We start from the raw sequence: 27,175 nt of genomic DNA on the forward strand, positions 1-27,175 counted from the left end.
TATGAGTGTTGGTAGGGGACAGAATGGAAAGAGCTTGGGGATATCAGTCCCTAAGAAAGCACATCGTCAAAGAATCACAATAGGCAGAATAATTGGCTCCGGTAAGAATGGATTCTTGCCTTGAGTCTCCTAAAACTCGAAGTGAGTTAGCCAAGGAAATAAGAAACTGGATGTGAAATACGGATGGCACTTTGCAAATTTGGGTCGACTAAACAGATGTATTTCCTTTTTTCTTTTTTTTTTTAGGCACATGTATTGTTTTTTGCAATAGCTTTCTTTAGATATCATTCACGTACTATAAACTCACCTGTTTAGAATGTACGATTCATGGTCTTTAGTATATTCACAAAGTCGTGCACCTGTTGCCACCATCAGTTTTAGAACCTTTTCATCAACCCCTGAAGAAAACCTGTGGTTTTAACTACCAACCCCAACTCCACCACGACCCCAGCCCTCCGCAACCACTTCCTCTCTGTCTCTGAAGATTGGCTCATTCTGGATATTTCACATAAATAAAATCATATAATAGATGGTGTTTTGTGTCCTGTTGTTTTCCCTTAGCATAGCACATTCTAAGTTCACCCATGTTGTAGCATGTGTCAGCACTTATTTCTTCTCATGACCGATATTGTATTGTTATGGCCATGTCCGTGTTGTTTACCGACTCATCAGTTAATGACCGTTTGGCTTGTTTCCATCAGCAGCTGAGATGCATAGGGCTACTAGAAATATTCGTGTATAGGTCTTTGTGTGGACATACATGTTCAGTTCTCTTGGCTATGTACCTAGGAGTAGAACTGTTGCGTCCAATGATACAGAGATGTTCCTTTCTGCCCCCTACCAGATTACAAACATCTCCAGGGCAGAGTTTGAGGTCTTCATCTCCTGCCCCAGTCCTACGTACATAAATTTTCATTAAACATTCATTGACTGGAACGAAGAAGTGAATGTTATTTGCAGTTCTAACATGGAACATGGAACATGGTAGGGAGTTGCGGGACTAGACAGGCAGCATGAATAAAGTGAATCTTCAAAAAACTTAAATCGTGGGGTGCCTGGGTAGCTCAGTGGGTTAAAGCCTCTGCCTTCAGCTCAGGTCCTGATCCCAGGGTTCTGGGATGGAGCCCCGCATTGGGCTCTCTGCTCAGCAGGGAGCCTGCTTCCTCCTCTCTCTCTGCCTGCTTCTCTGCCTACTTGTGATCTCTGTCTGTGAAATAAATAAATAAAATCTTTAAAAAAAAAAAAAAAACTTGAATCGTGAACAATCTTTAAAAAAAAAAATCATGAGCAATCTTGACACTGTCAAGTATAGTTGCAAAAAAACATCTCAGGACCCGAGGATCCCTTTTGTAAAATGAGAGCAACAATACCTTATGGAGTTGTTGTGTTAAAATCATTTTCCATCTGAGAAGGCCTCCAGTAGAGCGGCACACACACTCGGCACTTAACCGACCAATGCTATGGAGCCGGTTAAATTCAGTGTGGTCCCTCACCTACAAACCAATCCAGACTCTGGCCTTTTGTGAAACCTTGTCAAGCTTTGAAACCTTTTAACCTTGAAAAGACTGGGTTTTCATCTCACCTTCGACTCTGTCTTTTGCTGCCCATAAAATTGTTATGCCTCTGTCTACATTCATATCAAATCAGTTAGTTTAGCAAGTGGAAAGAGATGTCTGACTAATCTAGTGACTCTTAATCTCAGGATAAGAATTAGAAATGCCACCCCACTGGGGTCACTTTGGGGACACCATTGGTTACATATCTGACTCTTCATTTAGGCTTGGGTCTGATCTCAGGGTCATGAGATTGAGCCCCACGTGTGGGTCCAGGCTCAGTGCGGAGTCAGCTTGAGTTGCTCCCTCCCTCTGCACCTGTGCCCTGCTCTCTCTGTCTCTCTCTTTCTCTTTCAAATAAATAAAGTATTTTTTAAAAATACCATCGCACCAATTCTGCTTGGCAACATTCCCCTGTCCTTGTGGCAAGTGGTGTCCATGAAGCAGTATACCCCATATCTGGGGAATTAGACTTTTGCCCTCATTTTGGGGGCATGATCAATCTTTTTAGGACGTAGTTTGTCTATTGTTTAGATACCAAATAGACTCAATTTGTCTACGTCTTTTCAGAGTGTGATTTTTGAGATCATTTGGGGACAAAAACCAAGTGAAGGAGCATAGTATATTACATATACTATTATGTTAAGGTATGTTAGAAAAAATTGGGCATTTAGTTAAATAACGATGGGTCAAATTTTGTTGATTGGGATTATCTCCACACTAAACCAATATTGAAAGGACAGAATCTCTAAATTTCAGAACACGAATGCATTTCAATTACTTTCAAGGTTAGGTGCAAAACTCAAGCTAGCAACTGACCTACATCAGTCTTGCTTTATAGCCTAGATAAAAATGTGTTCTCAATACATTAAATCGAAAATCTAAAAATTGCTAGCCTCGGCCTATTATGTATGCAGTATAATCTTTGTAAATGAAGGAGACTTCTAAAACATCTGAAATTTTCTAACCTCACAAACTGGCAAAAAAAATTTGTTCTTATCTGGCTTACACCATTAATTTATTACTCACCTTCTCTTAATAAGCAGAGCAGAGGGGATGTCCTCATTTCCTGTTTGTGAACTAATCCCCAATTAGCACTGTGAGAACTACTGAGTTTTATTACCAGGGTCAACAAGTACCCTAAAAGTTCCCAATTTGTGGTGGCATTTGACAAGGCACAGACATGCCACCCTCCGGGCGATTCCCAACAGCTAAATCTTACTTTAGATGGCTTCTCAGTCCAGGCACCCCCCACCCACCGCCTCCAAGAATCACCACCAGCAATGTTGCAGCCCCATCCCTGAGGGGTTGAGGACCTTGTGTGTGCTTGGAACTGGACTCTGTTTGGGAAAGGTAGCTAGTTCCTGTGTCCCCATCATAGAAAGACCTAGAACTAAAAGCAGGTCTTGGAGACCAGCATGCACCCTCTTACCATATTCCTTGCACCCTGAGCTGTGGGCAGAGATGTGAGCACAGAGGAGGCTGACCTAGACCCACAGTTTAAGGACATTTTCACTATAATCTTTTTACCAGTTATTATTGGTGTTTTTCCATTCCAAGGGAGGGGAAAACATATTCAAAAGGAATATGGGTGTGTATATTTCTTGAAACCCAGAGGTTCAGATGAAAAAAACAATCCATCAAAAATGTTTTGCGAACTTTTGTTCGCAAAACAAATAGCCTTCTTCTTCTTCTTCTTTTTTTAAACTGAACTTTGTAACAGGAGAAATTCTCTCACAAGGAGAGAGTGTTCCTGAGCCAAGTTTAGGCAGAGGAAAATTTTTCCAGCATGTCAGGAACGAAGCTGACGTTCCATTAAGAAAAAAAAAAAAAAAAAAAAGTGCTAAGGGAAAGAGTAAGGGGGAAAGGGGTACCAGAATTCAGACAGAGCTTTAAAATTCCAGGCGGGGCGACCAGGGAAGTCCTCCTCCTAAGGGAGATCGCGGCACATTTCTCCCTGGAGCTCCCAGCCCCAGTGGACATTTCCTGTTCTGCCTCTGGAAATTCAAGCCAAAAATTACAAAACATCCTTTTCCCTCTGACCAAGTGCTTGGTTCGAAGACCATCCCCTTCCCACGGGGATCTCAGCGCCTGCCCTCCCCTTCCTTCCGCGGAACCCCTCCCTGAGCAGCGCCGGCTTCCCAAGGAGGGATGATGGCTCCGCGGTAGCAGGTGGTGCAAACGGCCTCGAGAAACGACCCTGGGGACCCCTCCCGGAGAGGTAGGCACGGGGGACTGGACATTCTGGCGATCGTTTGACATTTACTGAGCAAAAGGAGGCACTTGTCCTTTAAGCCTTGGGCTGAGGGCGTTCTCTTGCCCATGGGTGTGTGCCGTGGGTGGGTGGACGCTCAGGCATAAGGTCAGACATTTCTTTTCCCTCTGTTTCCAATCTGAACTTTAACTCTTGGGCTCCCGGAAGCCCACGTTTTGTTTGAGTTCTGGTATGGAAAGTGTTGTGGCAGAATTCTGACAGTTCCCTGAATTCTGGAGTGTTATTTTTTGTTTTTTCTTTTTGAGTCCCTGGAATGTCAAGGGACATTCAGCTCTGGGGAGATTGACGGAGAGGTGCGGGAAATGCCAGGACCGGACCAAATGTCCTGCTGGCTCCCGGGGCTCTGTCCTCCTCCCTCCCCAACACCAACAGGGGCACACTCTGGAGTTGACACTCTGGAGTTGACCCTCCGGATGTGGCACATGCCCCGGTGGCCCTGGATCACCAGTGCTGTGTGATTCTGGGCAGAGCCCAGGTGCAGTTGGAGACCCAGGTGACAGTGGCAGAGGAAACCCGTCTGGCCAGGAGGCTGCATGGGGCGCTGGATTTGTTAGGGATGCGCTGCCGGCAGTCGGTGGCTGGCAAGTTGGCCTTGGCACCGCACTTGCTGACATTGGACTGACACTGGGAACTCAGCATGGCTTTGTACAAGGAGTACTCAAAAATTTATGAAGCAGTCATAAATGAGGCATTTCAAACGCCCTTAGCTTGAACTCCTACTCCTTTTACTTATCTGTACTGCACGTAGAGATCCATAGCCACACGCGTATCGCCTTGCACTGTTGTCTTCACAGGCCAGATCAGTGAGAGGGGCATTGAGCAAATAGTCATAACTTACTAGTGGGTGATCCCAAGACAGCAACGCCCTCATGCTGGGCACTGGCTGTGTGTCGGGGTATCATTCTAAGGGCGGTAGGCGTCATTGTCATCATCGTTATTTATAGATGAGGATGTTGATGTTGGAGAAACAACCAGTCCATGGCAGAGATGGGACCGGCCCTGAGGTAGCCTTGGTCTCAGGTCCCCCCAGTCGTGGTCTGAAACCAGGCAGAGCGAGTTTGAATCTTGGTTCCAGCAGTGCCTGGTAGAGTGGCTCTGGACAAGTTAAATGTCCTCGGCCTCCTCATCTGTAAAATGGGATAGTAATAACCCCACCTCATAGAAGTGTTGTGAGAGGTAAGTTTGTTTTAGACTATTTTACTGAAGCTAAACAACGCAAACAAGCTCTTCCCCACCTCTCTAGTGTGTGGTATCAACGTAGAAAGATCTTGTGCAACTGCAAAGCCTCAAGGTTCTGTAGGAGCCAACAACAGTGCCGTGCTAGGATTTGCACCTTCCACGAGGGACATAGGAATTTACATGCCAGCCTGTCCAGGACTGTAGCTGCCAGCTCACTGGACTCCAGGCTCCCTAAGGGGAAGGTTCATGCAGTAGATGTATTCGTTTCTCTTACAAAATGCTTCTCAAACCGTGGTCTGAGGACATCATTGCTGTTAGAAGCGACCCAGGGTCCTTTTGGGGGAGGAGTTCAACCAGGAGCATGTGAGTGCTCCAGGAGCCTCCTCTTCCCACGTCCAGCAAAGCAGCTCTGCCTTTCCTGACATATGCTGGGGTGCCCAGTTGAAAGAAAGTTTTGAAAACCGTTTTCGAAACTACTAAGCTGGAACGAGTAACGTGTCTGGGGTGAAAGTGACTGCTTCTGGAATGGCCTTGTTCACAGCGGGATTTCTACCTTCCCAGCTTAAGCACTCACTTGGCCCTCCCACTTCCTCCTACTTCACAATCATCTCCTGCCCCGGGGACACCCAGTGGAGCCCGCCAGCCAGGTGTGGAGATGAACCCTTCCATCTCAAGCAGCCCCTTCTCACGTGCAGGGACCTCAAGGCGCAGAGCCCCCGAGAGCTTGCGTTGCAACCTGGCTGCTCTCTGAGTCTTTGCTGAAGGTGCCCTTCTCGACCCTGCTTGCAGTTACAGACGGACGGCATGATCAATAATTGTAATAGCTGTTATGGGTCTTCCTTAATGACAGCAGCTTACTGATTGAGCCAGGCACTGTGCCAAGCACATCACATGGATTAACTCGTGTAATCCCCCACAAAGGCCCTATAAGGCAGTTGGGCACGCCCCCCACTCTGCTAATAGGACACCTCAAGGTAGAGACACGAACTGGCTTGTTCAAGGGCACCCGGTCAGTTACTACTGACAGTGGGATTGGAGCCCCATCCCGAGTGTGAACCACACTGCCTCAAATATTTTTGCAGCCCTGTTTGACAGAGGTAAGAGGGATATTTGTGGTGAGTGTGTTTTGTTCATAGTTTCGGCAAAGGATGCCCCAGAGAAAAGGCTGGAGGGAACAGAATGACAGGGTCAGGACAGAATGTTCCATGGAAGGAAGGGTACTTCTGTGAAAGAGTCAGTTTTGTTCAAGAGATATCACCAATAAACTTCACTTCTCTCAGAGGCGGTATGGTTAATTGGGAAAGAGCAGCTCTGTAGCCAGACTCCCTGGGTTCACATCCCAGTTCTACCACATATTAGCTAAGTCATCATAGGCAAATTACCCAAGCAATGCTATCCCATGTAGAGGGACGATAGTAACAGTATCTATCTCACAGAGATATTATTACGATAAAATGATTTAGTTCACAGAAAGCATTTAGAGCTGTGTCTGGCACATAGTGAACACTCAGCGAATTATGTTATTACGTGTAAAAGAGGTTCCTGGGTTAACCTTAGGTAGTTGGGCAGCCATCTGGAAATAAGTAACTGCTGTTCAAGACTATAAAAGGGACACTAACAATTTCAGCTGTGAGCTCGGGGGTAGAGGGCTGTTCCTGGACCCCAACGAGAAAGGACCAGGGTCCCTGAGAGATAGCTTCAGACCTCCAAGAAAGAGCTGAGATGTACTCCCAGAGATTAAAGAGGTAGAACTGAAACAACTAGTCTTTAGGGTCCCCTTGTCAAATTGGACCCTTTGATTAAAAGAGGTATAATCTATTTGTCTTTGAAGTTACGGAAATTAGTCCCACCTCTGACCTGTTGTTCGTTCTTTCTTTCTTTCTTTCTTTCTTTCTCTTTAAAGATTTTATTTATTTACTTGACAGACAGAGATCACAAGTAGGCAGAGAGGCAGGCAGAGAGAGAAGAAGGGAAGCAGGCTCCCTGCTGGACAGAGAGAGCTCGATGCGGGGCTCGATCCCAGGACCCTGGGATCATGACCTGAGCCGAAGGCAGAGGCTTTAACCCACTGAGCCACCCAGGCACCCCAAGACCTGTTGTTATTTCAAAAACAAATTTGCTTGTTTTTTCAGTAAGTAAATGCCATTGGCCAAACCACTTGTATTTTTGGAAGGATGACTTTAGGATTTCAAGCTGAGATACAAAATTTAAGAGCTAAATATAGCAGATTTAAAAAACCAGTAGGGAGATCATGAATTACAAAAGAATTTTGTGGCATTTTCAAAGAACAAATCTGGGAGCCTGGCTTAAGCCTCTATTAAATTTGCAATGATTTTGAAAGTTGTGCACATCAGTTTGCCAGCCTTTACTGGAAGTAAAAGCAGGCAAGAAATAAATTAATAATTGACATTTACTGAGCACTTCCTAGGAGCCAGGCCTATTGCTAAGTGCTTCATCTGCATTTTCTCATTTGTTTAATCCTCAAAACTGCATATCGAGTGAGGACTCCTATTATCTCCCATTTACAAATGAGGAATGCAAGCTCTAGAGGAGGAGAAATATACACAAACACACATGGCTGGTAAGCGCTAAGGTCGGCACTAACTCGAGGCTGGTTGGCCTGTGAGGGCTTTAAGCTTACAGTTTGGTTCTAGAAGATCTCCCTGACTTAGTCCATTTCTGTCTGTTTGAAACGTGCCATGTTTGGAAGAGGAGGTGGGAGCCCCACAACATGAGGTCTGAGAGCAGCACTCAGGTGCTCTGGAGAACAGCGGGCCGAATATACAAAGGGCACTGATACTGGGGCAGGGGGTGGGGGGAGCGCCGTGGTGGGCCTGGATCTAAGCAAGCATTCCATCAGGCAGGGCCCGGTGTGGGGAAACCCAGAGTGGGTTGCCGTCTTAACCCCTCTCCATGCTCTCCCAGAGGCCCTGTGTCCAGGGATTCCTCCCTCCTCTTCTGCAAGGATCTCTGCCGCTTTCTGTCAAGAGAGAGAAAGTCCCAGCTGCAGCCTCCCACTGAGCCCTGCTCTGCACCTCATACCCTCAGTACCCTGTGTCTAAAATTAATCTTAGTTCGGGGACGTCTGGCTGGCTTAGTCGGTTAAGCGTCTGCCCTCCCCTCACGTTATGATCTCAGGGTCCTGGGATTGAGTTTGCAGTGGACTCCTTGCTCAGCATGGAGTCTGCTTCTCCCTCTGCCTACCACTCCCTCTGCTTGTGCTCTCTTCTCTGACAAATAAATAAATAAAATCTTAAAAATAAAATAAAATATGGGGCGCCTGGGTGGCTCAGTGGGTGACCCGTGCCTTCGGCTCGGGTCATGATCTCAGGGTCCTGGGATTGAGCCCCACATGGGGCTCTCTGCTCAGCAGGGAGCCTGCAAAAATAAATTCTAATTCTTGTCCATCAGAACTCCCTTTGAGCAGTGCATGACTTTTAGCAAACCACCGGGAAGCGATGAATAAACGAACTGAAATGCAGGTTTGGCTTTAGTGGGAGACATAGATTTTGCAGTGGCAGTGAATAGGGGAAGCATTTTGGAAGAGGAAGACCACCCCTAGGCATCCCCTAATTATATTCCACTGTTGTAATCTACCCCATCACTGGAAAGGCTTCTGAGGGTCTGAGGGCCACAGTGCAAGCTTCTCTTGTGTGCTTTTTTTTATTTTTAATTCCGTTAACCAACACATAGTACATCATTAGTTTCAGATATAGTGCTCAGTAATTCATCAGTTACATAGAACACCCAGTGCCCATCATATCACGTGGCCCCCTTTATGCTCATCACTCAATTACCCCATGGCCCCACCCACTTCCCTCCAGCAGCCTTCAGTTTACTTCCTAGAGTTGAGAATCTCTCATGGTTTGTCTCCCTCTCTGATGACTTCCCATTCACTTTTCCCTCCCTTCCCCTACGATCCTCTGTGCTGTTTCTTATCCCTTTTGTTCTTGATAAAGAAGCTGTTTAACTGAATTCTCAGAAGACATTTTTAGCACCGACTCAACGAGGACAGCTCTACCGGGTGGTGTGAAGTGGGTGATACCATACCTCAGTCCCCAGGGCCCTCTCTCTGGGTCCTTTGGTCCTTCCTGGTGGCCTCGCTTGCACCCACCTTCTCGGTTTCTCACAGGCTCGCTCCTCTTCTTGCCTCATCTCCAGTAGGACCTTGGGGCCCTTAACTCACTGAGTAACCTTAAATCACACAGTTCCCCAGAGTGGGTGTGCATACAACGAGATCCAAACTGTTTTGCTGGGAACAAGATGACAACGGAATTTAGGAATCAGCAGTTTGGGGAGGGTTTTTAAGGATTTAGGGATAGAGGTCCTTGTCAGACCCCCGCCCCCACTCCTAAATGACACACTTATAAACCAGTGCTCAGGTGGGGTTATGGAACGTCCAAATTAATGATGACGGGTGGGGGTGGGGGCAGGGAGGAAGTCTGTTGTGTATCCCAGGCCACCCAGGGTAGAGGGAGATGAGGGGAGGGGCGGGTAGTTTACTCCAGCACTTTCAGGCCTGAAGGGCCCATGAAGATATTCTCTTCCCTCCATTTTGAAAAAGAGGTTGTAAAGAGACAGAAGCAGACAGGAGTCATTGAAAAGGCAGGCATATTACAGAACAAAATGTCTCAAGGCGGCAGGGGAAGGCTTGGTGTATGTTCTTTGTTCAGTGTGGGGCTCTCCTGGACCCTTGGAACTTTCCATAGTTGGACTCTCTGGCTAATTATTACCATCTGTGTGGTTGTTGGCAGCCACCCCTCTGCTGGGTCTGCCAGTGAGTGGCCGGGCCAGCCCGAGGGCCGTACCAGCTGCTGCCAGCTGCTGAGGGCCCCTGGAGCTTTCTTGAGGAATGAGCAGACGCACCCACTGACCGTGGCCCGGCCATTGGGTGAGTGGTATGCCTTTCTGCCTGCCTCCTCCCATGATGCCATTGGCTGTCCGGGGCCCACTCACGGTCCCTTTTCCAGCATGCCTGTGACATGTCCACATTTTAAGAGAGCACAGCCTGCTCCTTCCCTTGAAGCAGCCCGTGACCAGCATGTACTGCTCGTCCTTGCACAGATGCAGAGATGCGTCATGGAAAAGAGAGGCCTGCTTCTATTTTAGTAAGTAAACAGCTGTCAGGACTCTAGACACATGTCAGCCTCAGCCTGGTAAGGCATCTAGTCAGCTTCTAGAATCCCGAGCATCAGAGTTGAAAGGGATCTTAAAGACTTCCTAGTCTGAATCCTTCATTTTACAGATGAGGAGACAGAAGGCTCGTGAAGTATGGACTTGCCCACAGCCACAGAGCTAGGATGCCGGGGGGTCCCACAAAGCCTCTGTCTCTGATTCACAAAGCCAGTCTGTTATGTGGACAGTCTTGAGAAGGAATTAATATTATGTGGGTGCCAGATAGTTCCACTTGCTCTTATAAATCCACTCTCCACTCTTCTCCACTCTTCTCTGTGTCCAGGAGGCTGACGTAAATGGCTTCCTTGCATTTAGGACCAGAGGCCACTGGCAGGAGATCAGAGCAAGGGAAGAGAGTGGTATGAGGAGCTTATTCCCCATGCTCCTCTGCTGTGGGCCAACTGTGTCCCCTGACTGCAGGCCACGGCTCCTGTCAGAGGCCCTCTCTCCCCCCACAGCTCTGTCCCCCTAACCATTGAGGTCTGGGGTGGTTCCGGAGTCTCCCCCACGGTCAACTCTGTGAGGACCCTCTCTTGAGGTCTCTCAAAGTCTACTCAGTCCTTCGTATACAGTCCCTTCATTAAGAACTCAAGCGGGGGAGGGTCCTGACGGATGCAGATGGGTGGCTTTGTTTGTTATGGACAGAAAAATCTATCTGAAAGGAAGGTAAAATCTAGGAAGACGGTGTGTAAGTTTCCTGTAGCTGCTACAGCAAATGACCTCACATTCAGTGGCTTCAAACAGCAGAAATGTATTCTTTCACTGGTCTGGAGACCAGAAGTCCAGAATTAGTGTCACTGGGCAGAAATCGAGATGTCAACAGGGCCACCACCGTCTTCCAAAGGCTGTAGGAGAGAATCTGTGCCTCGCCTTCTTCAGCTTCTGGTGGCTTCCACTGTTCCTAGATCATGGCCACATCACTTCAGTATTGGCTTCCATGGTCTCATTGCCTGTTCGTTCTTCTGTGTGTGGAATCTTCCTCCCTTTGATAAGGACTCCTGTGATTGCATTTAGGGCCCACCCAGATAATCCAAGATAATCTGTCTGTTTAAAAATCCTTAATTACCTTTGCCAATAAAAATAACATTTTTCTAATTAAGATCAGTTACAGGCTCCAGGGTTGGGACCTGATATCTTTGGGATCATTGTTCAGCTTACTACAGAGAGAGACAGAGGTGCTGATGGATGCCTTCAAAACAATTTTGTTTAAAACGTTTTATTTTATGTTTATTTGAGAGAGAAAAAGAGAGTGAGTAAGAGTGAGAGAGAAAACAAGCAGGTGGAGGGGCAGAGGGACAACCAGACTCCCCACTGGACAGGGAGCCCAACCAGGGGCTCCATCCCAGGAGCCTGGGATCATGACCTAAGCTGAAGTCAGATGCTTAACCAACTGAAACACCCAGGTGCCCCTAGTTTTGCATTTTACATTTAGGTCTGTGACCCATTTGGAGTTAATTTTGGGAAAGGTATAAGGTCCAGTTCTTCCAGCACCATTTGTTAAAAGACTATCTTTGCTCCCTTGTCTTGCCTTTGCTCCTTTGACTGTATGTATATGGGTCTATTTGTAGGTGGGTCTATATATGTGCTCTCTGTTCTGTTCCATTAATTTGTCTATTCTTTCACCAATACTACACTGTCTTGAGTATTGCAGATTTATAGTCATTCTTGAAGTTGGGGAGTGTCAATCCTACAACTTTGTTCCTGTCCTTCAAACTCATACTGGCCATTCTGGGTCTTCCACATCTCCATTTAAACTTCAGAATCGATTTGTTGATATCCAGATGATTTCCATGGTGGTTCTGCTTATGAATCTCTGCTCTGGTAAGCAATGACTTTCTGTACTTACCTGTCTGTGTCTCCAGTCTCGGGTGCAGTAGTTTGCCTGATGTCCTTCCCTCCTACAGATCCAAGAAGAGTTGTTGATTTTTCAGTCTGTTCAGCTTTTTACTTGCTGTTAGGACAGAGTAGTAACTTCCAAGCCCTTTACATGCAGTACCAGAAAACTCCAGAACAATTTTAATGGCATGCATTTATTGATACCTCTATGTTTTGATAAAAGCATTGGTCAATCATTGGGAGACAAATATTGCTGAAGATACCTTTCAGCAACCATCCCTATACCTATACCCTAATTCCCTTATCTTTGGGTCTGGCTGCTGGATATCACTGTGACATTTCTGTTCTGAAGCCAGGTGTGGCGTCCAGGCAAAACGTTGTGGGAAACAAAATATCGGCAGATGTGATGGGGACATGCAAGTTGTAGAAAGGCTTAGCCTAGGAGCATTTAGTACATGGAAGTCATTTGACTCAAGGGTTTAAAACCTAGAGCACAAAAACTGAAAGAAATTACCTACTTCCATCATAGATAAAGAAAATGCGACCCGGAGAGGGGAATTTCCCTACGCACAGCTGGTGAATGAGAGATCCGGGACTAAAACAGAGGTCATCGGACTCCGTCTTAGGGCCTCTCCGCTATGCCACCCTCTCCTCTCTTCTCACATCTTTTTACCAACTGCCCGTCTCTGGGCAATCTTTGACTATTCTTTGTAGGATTTCTGCCCTGAGTAGTTCCATTTGCTCCAAGTTGGTTGACAGCAGGAATGAACAAGATATCAAGTCTATTACAACCCAGAATAAGAAAACAATGCTGAGAATTGTGTCTGATTTCAGTGCTGCTCAGAGAGACAGTCCACAACAAGATGAAGAGCTGGTCTCAGAATGGAAACCAACACACCGCTTCCTACATTAGAAGGTCTTGCTGTGAACAAACCAGCTGAACTGAACAGTGTCCTTAGTGATATGGTTGGTTTATAGTCTACTACAAGCTCCTTAGCTCATCACAGACAATGTGATAACCACTGGCGATGAGCACTGGCTAGAGGACAGCAGTAAGAGCATAGCTTCACTGCTGCTTAGGCACACCTGTTCCCCAAACAGGTCAATGATGATAGATAAAGACATCAGAGAAGGTAATAGTTCCTTTGTCCAGAATGCATTTCATCATACAGTCCAGATCTAGGACCATTTTTAAGGGGAATAATGACATTCCAGAAGTCATCCAACAATGCCTGATTTATGGAGCATAAATTTTGGGTGAATAAAAGAGAAGCTATTTTTTTTAAAAGATTTTATTTATTTACTTGACAGAGATCACAAGCAGGCTGAGAGGCAGGTAGAGAGAGAGAGAGAGAGGCTGAAGCAGGCTCTCCACCAAGCAGAGAGCCCGATGCGGGGCTCGATCCCAGGACCCCGGGATCATGACCCGAGCTGAAGGCAGAGGCTTTAACCCACTGAACCCCCCAGGCGCCCCAAGAGAAGCTACTTTTAAAGTGCTAACACAGTGCACAGCATAGTAAAGCACTATATAAATAAATAAATAATTTTATTACTACTGTGTCATCATCTGGTACCAGGTGCCTATGTTAAGTGAGAAATGTGAAGAATCTAGGGGTTTCCAGCTTGAAGTAAAGAAAACTTGGAAGGAACACGAGTCCCTATGTTCAAAGAGCTTTCGTGTCGAAGAAATAGACCCATTTGTTCATTTTTTTTCATTTGTTCATTCAACTGGTAGATCTTTTTGAGTGGTCACTGTATTTCCAGACTGTTTTCCAGGTACTTGAGAAGATTGTGTGGGTGAGAATAATGAGGTTCTGGGCCTCGTGGGTGGGGATGGTTATAAGACCATACGTAAAAATAAAAATAATTTCAGAAGAAACCAAGACAAGGTAAGAGGATGGAGTGGGGATTGAGAGATAACTTTTCCAGACTGGGTAGTTAGAAGTCCCCTCATTGAGGTGGTGATATTTGAGTTGGGTCCTGAAAGACAACAAAGGCAGCTGGAAGAGCTCAGGTAGGTCCTCCTACATAAGTTATTAGAAATTTTTCTTTGGGAACATTTGCTCTTCATTTATTTATTTGTTAAATCATTTACTTAGATTGTAGAAACTTATGCATAATTATTTCATACTTCAGGTTATAATCCAACACTAATTTGTTAATTTCATATCTCAGCTTGTTCCAGCTTTGGCCATCGGGAGCTCTTCCAGCTGGTTTCTTTGTCCCTATGTTATACCTCTATCAGTGTGGGTTGTGGTGGTGTGTTTGTTTCTTTCTTGAGCACTTCTTTACTTTCTGGCACTATAAGATGCTCATCTTGTATATTTCTTGCCCCAGTCCTAGAATCACCCATTTCTCCAAGTACAGGTAGTCCTGGTTCCTTTTATTGGAGAAAGGAATTGAAATCAAGCTCTGTATGTTTGTATGTTTGTTACTATGTATGTTTGTATGTTTGTTACTACTATGTATGTTTGTTACTACTGACGGATTTTTGTTTTTACACCCTCTTGGCTGGTAGAGCAAGATACATGTGTGTATACTAACTTGGATATATACACATATTTATAAATATTTCTATGTGTAACCATCTGAATCTATATTGAAAAAAACATGGATTCATAGTGATATCTTTAACTCTAATCTATTACCACATGGCTCTTTCTAGACCTCCATTTGCTTACCTGTAACTTCCCACTTCAACTGAGAAACCTGGCTCCCACCATCTGCCATCCATTTACTTCATTGTTCAATTGCAATTTACATGTATAGTGTTATTAGAATTACGAATGTGTGCTTCTGTGGGAAACAACTTTATCAGCCAGAATATAGTGCTTCTGTGTATTTGATGGCTGTTAGACTTACGGACTCCACTTATTTCCAAAGCTACTTAGGTCAGCACCTTTCCTCCCTCAACACCTTCAAGTAAAGGTGTTTGTATATTTGTAATACAATTGGATTGTTTTGTCAGTCTGCATTCCATCCTGGGATCTCCTGACCTCCTAAGTGATTTTTCTTTTATACATGAAGGTTCACTTTGATGCTGTAAAATTCTATGGGTCTTGGCAAATGTGTAGTGTCATGTTTCTGCCATTACAGTATTGTAAAGAATAACTTATGCCCAGGGCACCTCCTGGCTGGCTCAGTCAGTAGAGCATGCAACTCTTAGTTTTGAGGTCACGAGTTCGAGCCCCATTAATTAAGTTTACTTAATTTAAAAAAAAGAAGAAGAATAGCTCATGCCCTAAAAAAAAAACAAAAAACAAAACAAAACAAAAAACATGAAACCGTGTTTCATGTATTAAGGTTTATTGAGGTATAACACTCGGACAGGAGAGAAAGCAAGATTGGGCAGGAGAGCCTTCAGCCTGCTGTTCTGACTACGTCTTCGCCAAGCCACTGAGGAGCTCCAAAGCAAACATTGTCCACTAAGAGGAGTGCCATTTTGGGCAGAAGTGGTCAGGTCTTTATACTATCGCTTTGCTCAGCCATTCTCTGGGACCCAGAGAAGACTGAAAAGCTGAGGCGGACCCTGAAGTCACTAACAGCTGGAGGTTATCAGCTAACCACGTTCCTTGAAGCTGGGTTGCCTAAGTCCTTTCTTGGAAAGGGATCTGAGCGCTGCAATTCTTCGCCTGCCAAAAATATCTCTGAAAATTGCAAGCAGAGGTTGGCTGATCATTGGTCATGATTCTCAAGCAGAAGATTCCTGAATCAGGTGGGATTTGGAATCAGATGATCACTGGACCCTTTCAGCTCTTGTGCCCTATGACTCCTTCAGTGTGCTTTGATGCATGCAATGTGGGTATTGTGTTTCTCCCATTCATTCCACCTTGCTCAAGCCTCTGTTTCCCTTCTTGCATTTCTGATGCTGTGTTCCATCCTAGAGGTAGGATTGGTGTCTTCCTCCTGGGGACTATTTATGGGGAAGAGCCACTAGTGCCACCCATACTTTTGGATTCCCAAATGCTCAAGAAAATGGTTATAGTATCAATGGCCATGTGGATCACAGAGTTGAATGCAGATAAAAAAAAACTTTTGAGCCCAGGCAAGAAAGTTGAAAAATTCAAAGCTGAGACTACTCAAAGCAAATCCTGGTCTGATCCCACCCCTCCCCAGAGCACAGAAAAAGGTAAACAAGAGCACTCCCTGCTGATCAGTGCACATACTACATCTGGCCAGGGATCCTATTTTATATTCTTCCATCCTCACTCCCACAGGAGCCCTGGATTTTCACTCACAGGTTCAGAATCATTGCAGTGCAGATCTGGTCTTTCTCTGTAGGAAGGTGGAAGACTCAGAGACTGCTTGAGGAAAAGGTGGCTCTGAAGTTTGGTTCTACCTGCATTTAAGCTTCTTTGTATTCTTTTGTGAAAAGCCTGTTTTATTCTTGTAACTTGGCAGCTCCGGCTGGCTCACAAATGTCCTAAGATAAATAATTAAGGTCCCGACATGCCCTCAAAGGACACTCTTAACTTCTAAGCCAAAGAACATTTTATATTTACTTTGTCTCGCTTTAGAGATTTCCTTGGAATGTTTGCTTCTGCTTTGCAGCATTTTTAGGCTCCATATATCCTGGTGGTTTGCCCAGTCAGAAAACAGTAGCAGTTTTTTTTAATATTTATGCTGTTATTTTGGTACAATGAACCATCATATTGATTTTTAATTCCAAATTTAATGCACACAAGTTAAAGCACTTCCTTGAACCCAGACCCTCAAGACTCTTGCCAACTTTCTTTCCTTTTTTTTCTATCTGCTTTTTCATTTCTTGGTGCAATGACTAACGTTGGAGCCTGCTGGGTCAGAGAGTAGAAATACAGCATACTTACCCTACTCTCCAACCCTCAGCACTAGTCAGTGAGGTTGGAATCCATGTTTAAGTACCCAGAGGTTGGGGCACCTGGCTGCCTCAGTCGGTAAAGCACGTGATTCTTGATCTCAGGGTTGTGAGTTTGAGCCTCACGTTAGATGTAGAGATTACTTAAAAACAAATACCGAAAGGTTTCTCCAGGTCTCTACCCCTGAGTTAGCTGAGACCCAAAAAAGTACCAAGAGTTAATGTTCTAAGACGCTCAAGGTTACTGGGTCCAGGATGTTTGAATTACAGGCAGGTTCTGGCTCTGAAGACAATGTCAGGGCACAAAAAAATATCCTGCTTTTAAAACAAAATCAGGGCGCCTGGGTGGCTCAGTGGGTTAAGCCGCTGCCTTCGGCTCAGGTCATGATCTCAGGGTCCTGGGATCGAGGCCCGCATCGGGCTCTCTGCTCAGCAGGGAGCCTGCTTCCCTCTCTCTCTCTCTGCCTGCCTCTCCATCTACTTGTGATTTCTCTCTGTCAAATAAATAAATAAAATCTTTAAAAAAAAAATAAAATAAAATAAAACAAAATCAATAGAAAGCACACAAAGGGCATAGTCCCAGAACCATTATGTAGGAATAGAAATGACAAGTAAATGAAATAAAAACAAAAGAAGGTGTTTTTTTAGTTTTTTTTTTTTTTAAGTGCTTTCATTGTTCTCCTGGAGAATACAGATTGAAACTGTGAACTTGGCAGCTGTTCCCACAGTAGGAGGGCAGAATCACAGGTCTGAAGCACAAACTTTATTCTGGAAACTGCCCACTTATTATGGATGACAGTTGTATCACCTTGAATCAGGGAACAAAGACTGTGTGTGTGTGTGTGTGTGTGTGTGTGTGTGTGCATGTGCGTCAGAAGTCAGCTTTGCTAGTGCAAAGTGTAAGAGAACTGTGATACACAAAATGGGAGAACTGTAGAGGAATTTCTGAGAATTAGCCTTAGGCAAAAGGCATTTGGCTGGAAACTTGCACTGAAAACCTACCTTGTAAATAAGCATGTGACTTTCACCTGACTTAATTTTCTTCAGTCCCAAGGGCTCCAGTCAGAGCAAATGTCCTGGTCTGGGTTGCTGGCATGTTCACTCTTCAGGGTAAACTGAGAATAAATTCAAAGACATCACCAAAGGTAATTTCTTTCTTTGACACTGAGTATAACTGGGATGGTTTTCAAAGTGAAACATTCATATTTTCTAATCAAAGTAATAGATATGTAATCTTTGTATTTGGATTAAGTGTGAATGAAGGAAGTAAGAAGCGAGGAAAGAACAAAGGACTGGGCAGGGTGGGGAAATCTGAGTCCTGGTTGCAGGTTTGGCACTGTCTCTGTAACCTTGGGCAAGTCTCAAATGTATCAGGGCCTCGGTTCTCTCATATTAATAAAAGAAGCTGAAACTAGATGACCTCTGAGATCCTTTCCAGCTCTGTTCTAGAAATCAGTCTTAGTTTTAACTTTTTTGTTGAGTTTAGGCCGTGCCTTAACAATGATATGAGGCAGAATTAGGGTCAACAGGGTCATTGTGAGGCTGGAGGAAGGTGTCAGGCAACTCATGCCTTCCGCAACATTGTTGCAAAGGTGAATTCGGAGTAAGATAGACATCAAGGTAGGTGTCTGTATGTTTTTGTTGAATGAATGAGTGAATGAATATATGAATGCAAAGATAAATGAATCTCTCAGGGCAGGATTGAGGAAGAGAATGGAAACATTTGGTTGGAGGAAGTTTATTTGGGATAAAGCACAGATTTGCATGGGTGGCAGTGATGGCTGGGGCAGGTTTTTTGGACACATTCAGCAGAAGCTACACTTCAGCCCTACAAAGCATTAGGCTTAGGGGCTAATTTACAAAAACTTTTTTTTTTTTTTTTAAGATTTTATTTATTTATTTGACAGAGATCACAAGTAGGCAGAGAAGCAGGCAGAGAGAGAGGAGGAAGCAGGCTCCCTGCTGAGCAGAGAGCCCTAGGATCATGACCTGAGCCAAAGGTAGAGGCTTTAATCCACTGAGTCGCCCCACAAACTCTTTTTTTAATTAAGATTTTATTGATTTATTTGAGAGAGAAGAAGAGATGGGGGAGGAGCAGAGGGAAATGGATAAGCAGACACCCCACTGAGCATTGAACCATTCTCAGGGCTCGATCTCACAACCCTGAGATCATAACCTGAGCTGAAACCAAGAGTTGGATACTTAACCAACTGAGCCACCAAGATGCCCCTAATTTACACACACTCTTTATCTAGAAAGCAGGTGGAATGATTGCTGGTAGGGTCACTCAGCATTACCATTCTTCCAGTACAGATGGTTCGACTACAGGGTAATAGGACTTTTTTTCCTCCATAATTTAATGACCAGAATATAATTAGGATATGCTTGGCAGAAATCTGAAATATTGGTGGTTAAGCAATATGTAAGTTTATTTTTTCTCTTGTATAAAAGGTCTGTAGGACAGACTTAGGGGCTCCATGGTATCAGAAATTCAGGCTCTTTCAACATCAGGAAGTATGGCCACGTGAACCAAGCTATCCCATCTACATACATTCCAGCCAGCAGGGAAAAGAAAGAGCCAAAAAGGGCTCACCACCTATCTTAGTCTCTTTGGGCTGCTATAACAAAATAACAAAATATCATAGACTGAGTAGCTTGTACATTTATTTCTCACAGTTTTGGAGGCTGAAAGTCCAAGAGCAAGGTGTCAGCAGAAGGTGAGGCTCTCTTCCGGAGTCATTAGCCAGTGCTTTCTAGCTGTTGTCCTCAAATGGTGGAAGGGACAAAGAATCTCTCTGGAGCCTCTTTTATAAGGGCACCAATCTCATTCATGAGGGCTCTACCCTCATGAGTTAAGCACCCCCCCCAAAGTTTCCATCTCCTAATATCATCACTGTTGGGGCTTATTCAACATATGAATTTGAGGGAGACACAAATGTTCAGCCCATAGTAACCCCCATTAATGATACTTCATGTAAGTTGAACTTGGCACTTTCATCTTTATCGAATTGACCCAAACTTAGTTACATGGCCATACCTATATGCAACAGAGACTGGGAAATGTAGTTATTATTTTTTTTTAAGATTTTATTTATTTATTTGACAGACAGAGATCACAAGTAGGCAGAGAGGCAGGCAGAGAGGAGGAAGCAGACTCCCTGCCGAGCAGAGAGCCCGATGCGGGGCTCAATCCCAGGACTCTGGGATCATGACCTGAGCAGAAGGCAGGGGCTTTAACCCACTGAGCCACCCAGGCACCCCTGTAGTTATTATTCTTAATGGCTAAAAGTCAGGGTTGTTTTTTATTTGTTTGTTTTACTAAGAGAGAAGAGAAGAACACATATTAGGGAATATTAGTCTCTGTCACCTTAAGATATTACAGATTTAGTGCAATTATGCTTCCATTGCTCAATGCCCTTAAAATTGTCTTCAGGGCACATAGGAAATTATTTTCAGTATTCTAGATGAGTGTTCATCCTGTGGAGGTGGAATTGATTTTTGAAACTCGGTCACACAGGACTACTGTGATGAGTAAGGTGGGTGATAAAGCTGAGAATTACCATCCCATAAGAAAAATATATGGGCTTCTACCTCTGGATATTATGGACCATTCTGGGTATTATGACCATCCTTGCAGAAACTAACTCTAAAACCTGGATATCATATATAAGTGACTACCAGAAGGTACTGAAGAGGAAACGGAAATAGATTCTGGTGTGGCATGAGCTTGAGTAATTTTGGTTGATCTATCTTAAAGTTTGTTATTCTTTCATTTAACATACCATTTGGTAGTTAAGTCCATCTGTTAACTTTTTTTCAGAAATTTGCACTTTTCATCTCTAGAATTTGCCTGAAGAAGTACATTATTAACTTTAAATGGGCTATGATAAGTTAAGGATGTATTTTGTAATTTATAGGTCAACTGCTAAAATAAGAATGCAAACACTATAGCTAAAAGGCCATCAATAAAACAAAAATGGAAGAATTTATGAAATATTAAAGTAGTATTTTTAAAAAGTCAAGAAATGGGAAATGGAGAAGCAAAGAGAAAAGTAGGAAACAAAAATATAAAATCATAGAACCAGGGCACCTGGGTGACTCAGTCGGCTAAGTGCCTGCCTTTGGCTCAGGTCATGATCCCAGGGTCCTGGGATCAAGCCCTTAGTTTGGCTCTCTGCTCAGCAGGGAGCCTCTTTCTCTCTCTGCCTGCCACTCCCCTTGCTTGTGGTCTTTCTGTCAAATAAATAAATAAAATCTCTAAAATAAAATAAAGTAAAATGATAGATCCCAACCCAACTATATCAATAATTACACTGAATGTTAATAACCTAAACACTCCAATCAAAAGACTAAAATTGATGATTCTTCTTAAATGGATTGAAAAGGCCAAATGTAACACCTCAGTGAAAAGGATATATAGATGACAAATAAACATATGAAAGATGTGCTACATCATATGCCATCAGGAGTCTACAAATTAAAAGAAAGAGATACCACTGCATGCCTATCAGAATGGCAAAAATTCAGAACACCGGTGACGCTAAATGCTGGTGAGGATGTGGAACAACAGGAGCTCTCATCCATTGCTGATAGGAGTGCAAAATGGTCCAGCCCCTTTGGAAGATAGTTTGGTAGTTCCTTACAAATAAATGATATGATCCAGCAAAAACATTCCTTGGTATTTACCCAGATTAGTTAAAAACTTTTTTTTAAAAGATTTTATTTATTTATATGACAGATAGAGATCACAAGTAGGCTGAGAGGCAGGCAGAGAGAGAGAGGAGGAAGCAGGCTCCCTGCGGAGCAGAGAGCCTGATGTGGGGCTCGTTCCCAGGACCCTGGGATCATGACCGGAGCTGAAGGCAGAGGTTTAACCCACTAAAAAACTTTTATACAAACAAAAATCCTCACATGATGTTTATATCAACTGTATTCATAATTGCCAAAGATCCCCTGAGTAACCAAGATGTCCTTTAGTAGGGGAATGGATAAACTGTGGTACCTCCAGGCAAGAAATATTATTCAGGGCTGAAAAGAGTTATCAAGCCATCAAAAAGACATGGAGGAACCTTAAATGCATATTACTAAATAAGACAAGCCAGTCTGAAAGACTACATACTGTTCGACCCTATTATGATGTTCCAGAAAAGGCAAAACTACAAAAACAGTAAAAATATCTGATTGCCAGGGAAAGGGGTAGTAGGATGAATAGGCAGAACACAGCAGGTTTTTAGAGGAGTGAAAGTATTCTGTATGATGCCACAATGGTGGATACATGTTATTATATGTTTGTTAAAACTCATGGAATGTACAATACCAAGTGTGAATCCTACTGTAAACTATGGGCTTTGGATGACGATGATGTCAGTGTTGGTTGTAACATATGTACCACTCTGGTGTGGGATATTGATATTGGGGACGGTGTGTGTGTTTGGGGGCAAGGGGGTACAAGGGAACTCTCTACACTTCCTGCTCAGTTTAACCATGGACCTAAAATTGCTTTAAAAAATAAAATCTATTTAAAAAAACAAATAGACATACTTTAAATATAAAGACTGAGACAGATTAAAAAAAATAGATGGCTAGAAAATGATTTATCATGTAAATAGTAAGTATGAGAAGGCTGGAGTGGCTATATTAGTATCAAACAAAAGAGATTTCTAAACAAAATGTATTACCAAAGATCAAGAAGGGCACTTCAGAATAATGAAAGTTTCAGTTAGTCAAGGTGACATAAAAATCACAAATTTGTCTGTGCTCAATAACAGCTTCAAAATATATGAAGCAAAAATTGACAGAATTAAAGGAAGAAATATGTAATCATAGCTGGAGAATGTAATGTCTCCCAGAAATTGATAGAGTAAACAAACAAAAATCAGCAAAGACAGAAAATACTATCAACCACATTGACTTAGTTGACATTTATAGAACAATTCACCCAAGAACAGCAAAAATGTATATTCTTTTCAAGTGTACATGATATGTTTACCAGGATAGACATATTCTGGACGATGAACAAGTCTCAGTACATTTTTTAAAAAAGATTCTAGTGTCAGTAAATTTTAAATTTGTTCTTTGACCAAAATTAAATTAAATTAGAAACAAGAACAGTAAGATAACTGGGAAAATCATAAATATTTGGAAATGAAGCACTTTACATATTCAATAAGTTAAAGAAGAAATGATAAGAAATTAGAAAATATTTTGTTCTGAATAATAATAAAAGTTTGCAGGATATGTTAATTCGTCCCTAGAGGGAAATAAGTCATAGCTCTGAATGCCTATGAGATAAAAGAATGCTCTTAAGTCAATTTTTCACCTTTCCATCTAAGTTTCCACCTTTAAAAATTAGAAAAAGGAGCAAATTAAACACAAAACAATCAGAAGGAAGGAAATAATGATGATAAGACAGAAGTCAAGGAAATAGAGAACAGGGAAAAAAGGGAAAAATTAATAAAACTTAAAGCTGGTCATTTGAAAAACAATAATAAAATTAATAAATCTCAATCGCAGCTGACCAAGGAAGAAAGAAAAAAAGAAAGAAATTGCCATATCAGTAATGAAAGAGAGGACTCTATTACAGATCCTTCAAACATTAAAAGAAGAACCATCATTATTATTTTTTTAATTTTTAAAGATTTATTTATTTATCTGTGGGGGAGGGTTAAAAGGAGAGAATCTTCATGCAGAAGCCCACTGAGCACAGAGTCTGACTCAAGGATGATCTCACTACCCATGAGATCATGACCTGAGCCAAAACCAAGAGTCAGATGCCCAACCAACTGAGGTGGTACCCAGGTCCTCCAAATACTCCATTATTAGTAATCTGAGCATCTTTTGCCATTAAATGTGACCATTTAGGTGAAATGGACCCATTCTGGACAAGATATAAATTACAAAGCTGACTCAAGAAGAAACAGAATGGTTGGATAGTCTTATGACAAAGAAAGGAAATTTAGAATTTAACATTCTGACAAAAAAACTTCTGGGTCAGATGGTTTCACTGGTGAATTCTATTAAACATTTAAAGAAGAAATAATACCAATCCTACAAAAACTCTTCCAGAAAATAAAGGAGGAGGAAATACTTTCCAACGTGTTTTGTGATTTACTATTATCTTGCTTTCAAAATAAAATGAAAACATGTTAAGAAAGAAAACTACAGATCAACATGCCTCATGAATATAGATGCAAAAATCCTCAACAATGTATTATCAAATCAAATCTAGGAGCATATCAAAAGATTATATGCCACAATCAAGGGACAATGCAAGTTTGGCTTGACATGTGAAAATCAATCAATGTAATTCAACAAATTAATAGAATATAGGAGGAAAATAATATGATTTTGATAAGTACAGAAATGTAATTTTTTTGAAATTGAGTACCTTTTATAATTTAAAAAATTTGGCAAATTATAAATAAAAGCAAACTTCCCAAATTGATTAAGGCAATCTACAAAAGATGACAGCTAGTGTCATGCTACAATGTGAACAATTCAATGCTTTCTACCTAAGATCAGGGAAAAGGCCAAGATGTTAGCTCTAACCACTTTTATTAATATTACATGGAAGTGCCTAGTCAGAGCTAGACACTGGTATATAGAGATAAAGAAAGAAGTAAAACTAACTTTATTTGCAACTGACATACAGAAAACCCTAAGGAATCCACAAAAAAAAACTATCAGAAATAGTAATGAATTTAGCAAGGTTGCAGAATACAATATACAATAATCAATTTTATTGCTCCATTTAAAATAGCATAAAGGAATTAAATAACATTTTCCTTGTTGTGGAAGGAAAAAAAAAACAGCATAAAGGGGTGCCTGGGTGGCTCCTTCAGTTAAGCATCTGCCTTTGGCTCAGGTCATGATCCCAGAGTCCTGGGATGAAGCCCCACATGGGGCTCCCTGCTCAACAGGGTGTTTGTTTTTCCTTCTCATTCTGCCTCTCTCCACCGCTCATGCTTTCTCTCTCTCTCAAATGAATAAATAGAATCTGTAAAAAAAAAAAAAAAAACAAAAAACAAAACAAAAAAAAACTTAAAAATAGCATAAAAACCTTTAGGAATAAATTTAGCAAACAAAGTACAAGACCTAGAGGCTGAAAACTATAACATTACGGGAAATTCAAGATCTCCATAAACAGGGCTATTCCAAGTTCATGGATTAAAAGCCTCAATGTTGTTAAACTATCAGTCCTCCTTAAATTAGTCAATAGATTTAGTGTAATTCCTATGGAAATCCAGACAAGGTGTTTGGTTGTTGTTTTTTTTTTTTAAAGAAATTTACAAATTTATTTTAAAGTTTGTATGAGAAGACAACTGAGAATAACTAAAACTAGAAAGAAAAGAACAGTGTTGGAGCACTTACGCTACCTAATTTCAAGAAAAATATGTGGCTCTTGGGGCGCCTTGGTGGCTCAGTGGGTTAAGCCTCTGCCTTTGGCTCAGGTCATGATCATTATCTCTGCTCAGTGGGGAGCCTGCTTCCCCTTCTCTCTCTGCCTGCCTCTCTGCCTACTTGTAATCTCTGTCTATCAAATAAATAAATAAAATCTTAAAAAGAAAGGAAAAAGAAAGAAAGAAGAAAGAAAGAAAGAACTGTGGCTCTTGCAGAAAGACTATGTGGCCCTTACTAACAATATGGAGTAAACCTAATTTTATCCTTTTGGCTTATAAATTAGCATTTCAGTAACTTCCAAAAATGGAAAGGTCGTGCAGCTCTGAGATAAGCATGTGATTTCCCAGGATGGCTACTATGAAGGGTAACACTCATTTGGCATGATTGCTGAGGAGGGAAATCCATGTTGAACATGAGCTTTGTGATCAAGACAGAACTGGGTTTAAATACTGGACACACTACTTACCTCTCTAAACTCCAGTTTCTTCATCTTAAAATGGGGGGCACAGTGTAAAAATTAAGGAAATACAGTAGAGGCTAAGCTCTGTGTTATAACTCCTGAGCTAACCTACCTGGCTTCCACGCCTAGCTCCTGCCGTTTTGTAGCTGTGTGGCCTTGAGAATGTTTAACCTTCCCCTGCTTCACTTTACTCATTTGTAAACTGAGGATACTAAAGTGCCTTTAAACATTGTAATGGACATTAAATGAGTGAATAAATCTACAGCACTCCAAACAGGCTGACATATAAAAAGTACTCAAAAATCTGTCCTACTGTTATTATCATTTCCCTGTATTATGAGGACTAAGTGCGGTTACTTTCATCAAGCCCCAAGCAAAGCCCCCGGTATCTACTAAATGCTGGCTCTCATCCTTCTGTGGAGCCTAAGCAGCATTCTAAGGGTAGGGTTTGACATTGATGAGTCTATTTCACAACATAGGGGGCAATCATAAATTTTCATTTCTTAAATTTTCTTTCTTTGCTCTTTTTTCAATGTTTAAAGAAATGCCTACCAAATTATAATGCAAAATGGAAACCTTAACACTGGACATCAAATACTACCCTTCCAAGACTCCATCCCAGGCCATAGATCTCCTTTGATCCCAACTGGCCATCATGTTTAGCAGCCTGCTGCCCGGGGGCTGCAAAATGCCGCTGCCTCCCTCCTCTCCTCTTCCCTTTCTTCTCCGTCTCTGGGTGTTTTAGGCAGAAACTGCAGGAAACCATAAAACAGTCAGAAGGCTCTCTTCTCCCTTTATTCCATATCAAATATAACAGCAAATGGTGTCCAGCTGCTATCCTCCTGCCCTCCCCTTGAAGGACAACTCCTCAGCTGTGTGAATAGTTCTGAGCCCCAGAACTGGCCTTACTCTCTTGGTCAGTGGGTCAGATGACAGCACGGTCATCCACAACTTATCGCAGGCCTTTGAGGGCACAGCTGCAGAACCACACAGAGGGAGAGGAAGCACTTCCATCTGTTTAATAATTTTCCTGAGAGAAGGACTCAGATTGCAATGGTAACCCTTCTAATTCTTCATTAGCGATGCTGAACTTTTAAATGTTGCGTTCCAACTGAAATATAAAAAGCCAGAAGGATTTTAAACCAAGAGACATTAAGCAGAGGATTTGTAGATATCCCAGAGCCTATTCCTCTGTGGGAGATCTGCAGCCAGCTCAGAGATAAGGAAACAGAACTTGGCTTTGCTTCCATGTGAAGGGCCGGTCATAATACACTGGGGGGAAGAGGGCTCTTTGGGTCTCTCAGGTCTATCCTGGGCATTTTCCCTGAAAAGCAGGGAAGTTTCCTAAGTTTACTTCCCAAAAGATAAGACTGCACCTTCACTGTCTTCACTCCCCTGGGTCTGGAGCCCCAGCTGCCCATCTCTGTTCCAATCAAGGCGGCAAAACCAGTAAACACATCATC

General features: G+C 42.7%; 1 protein-coding gene across 2 annotated transcripts in view; it reads left to right on the forward strand.

Annotated features, from left to right (window-relative positions):
• Positions 1–3,632: 3,632 nt before the first annotated feature.
• Positions 3,633–27,175, forward strand: part of TACC1 (transforming acidic coiled-coil containing protein 1) — a 112,088-nt gene continuing 88,545 nt past the window's right edge. The window contains exon 1 of one of the 2 annotated variants that reach the window (XM_059384305.1): positions 3,633–3,774. The gene's annotated coding sequence lies outside the window, so the exon portion shown is untranslated. The remainder of the gene's footprint in view (positions 3,775–27,175) is intronic. The other variant, XM_059384297.1, reaches the window with a different exon arrangement.

The sequence above is a fragment of the Mustela nigripes genome, chromosome 18 (assembly GCF_022355385.1).
Source record: "Mustela nigripes isolate SB6536 chromosome 18, MUSNIG.SB6536, whole genome shotgun sequence".
Classification (NCBI taxonomy): Eukaryota; Metazoa; Chordata; class Mammalia; order Carnivora; family Mustelidae; genus Mustela; species Mustela nigripes.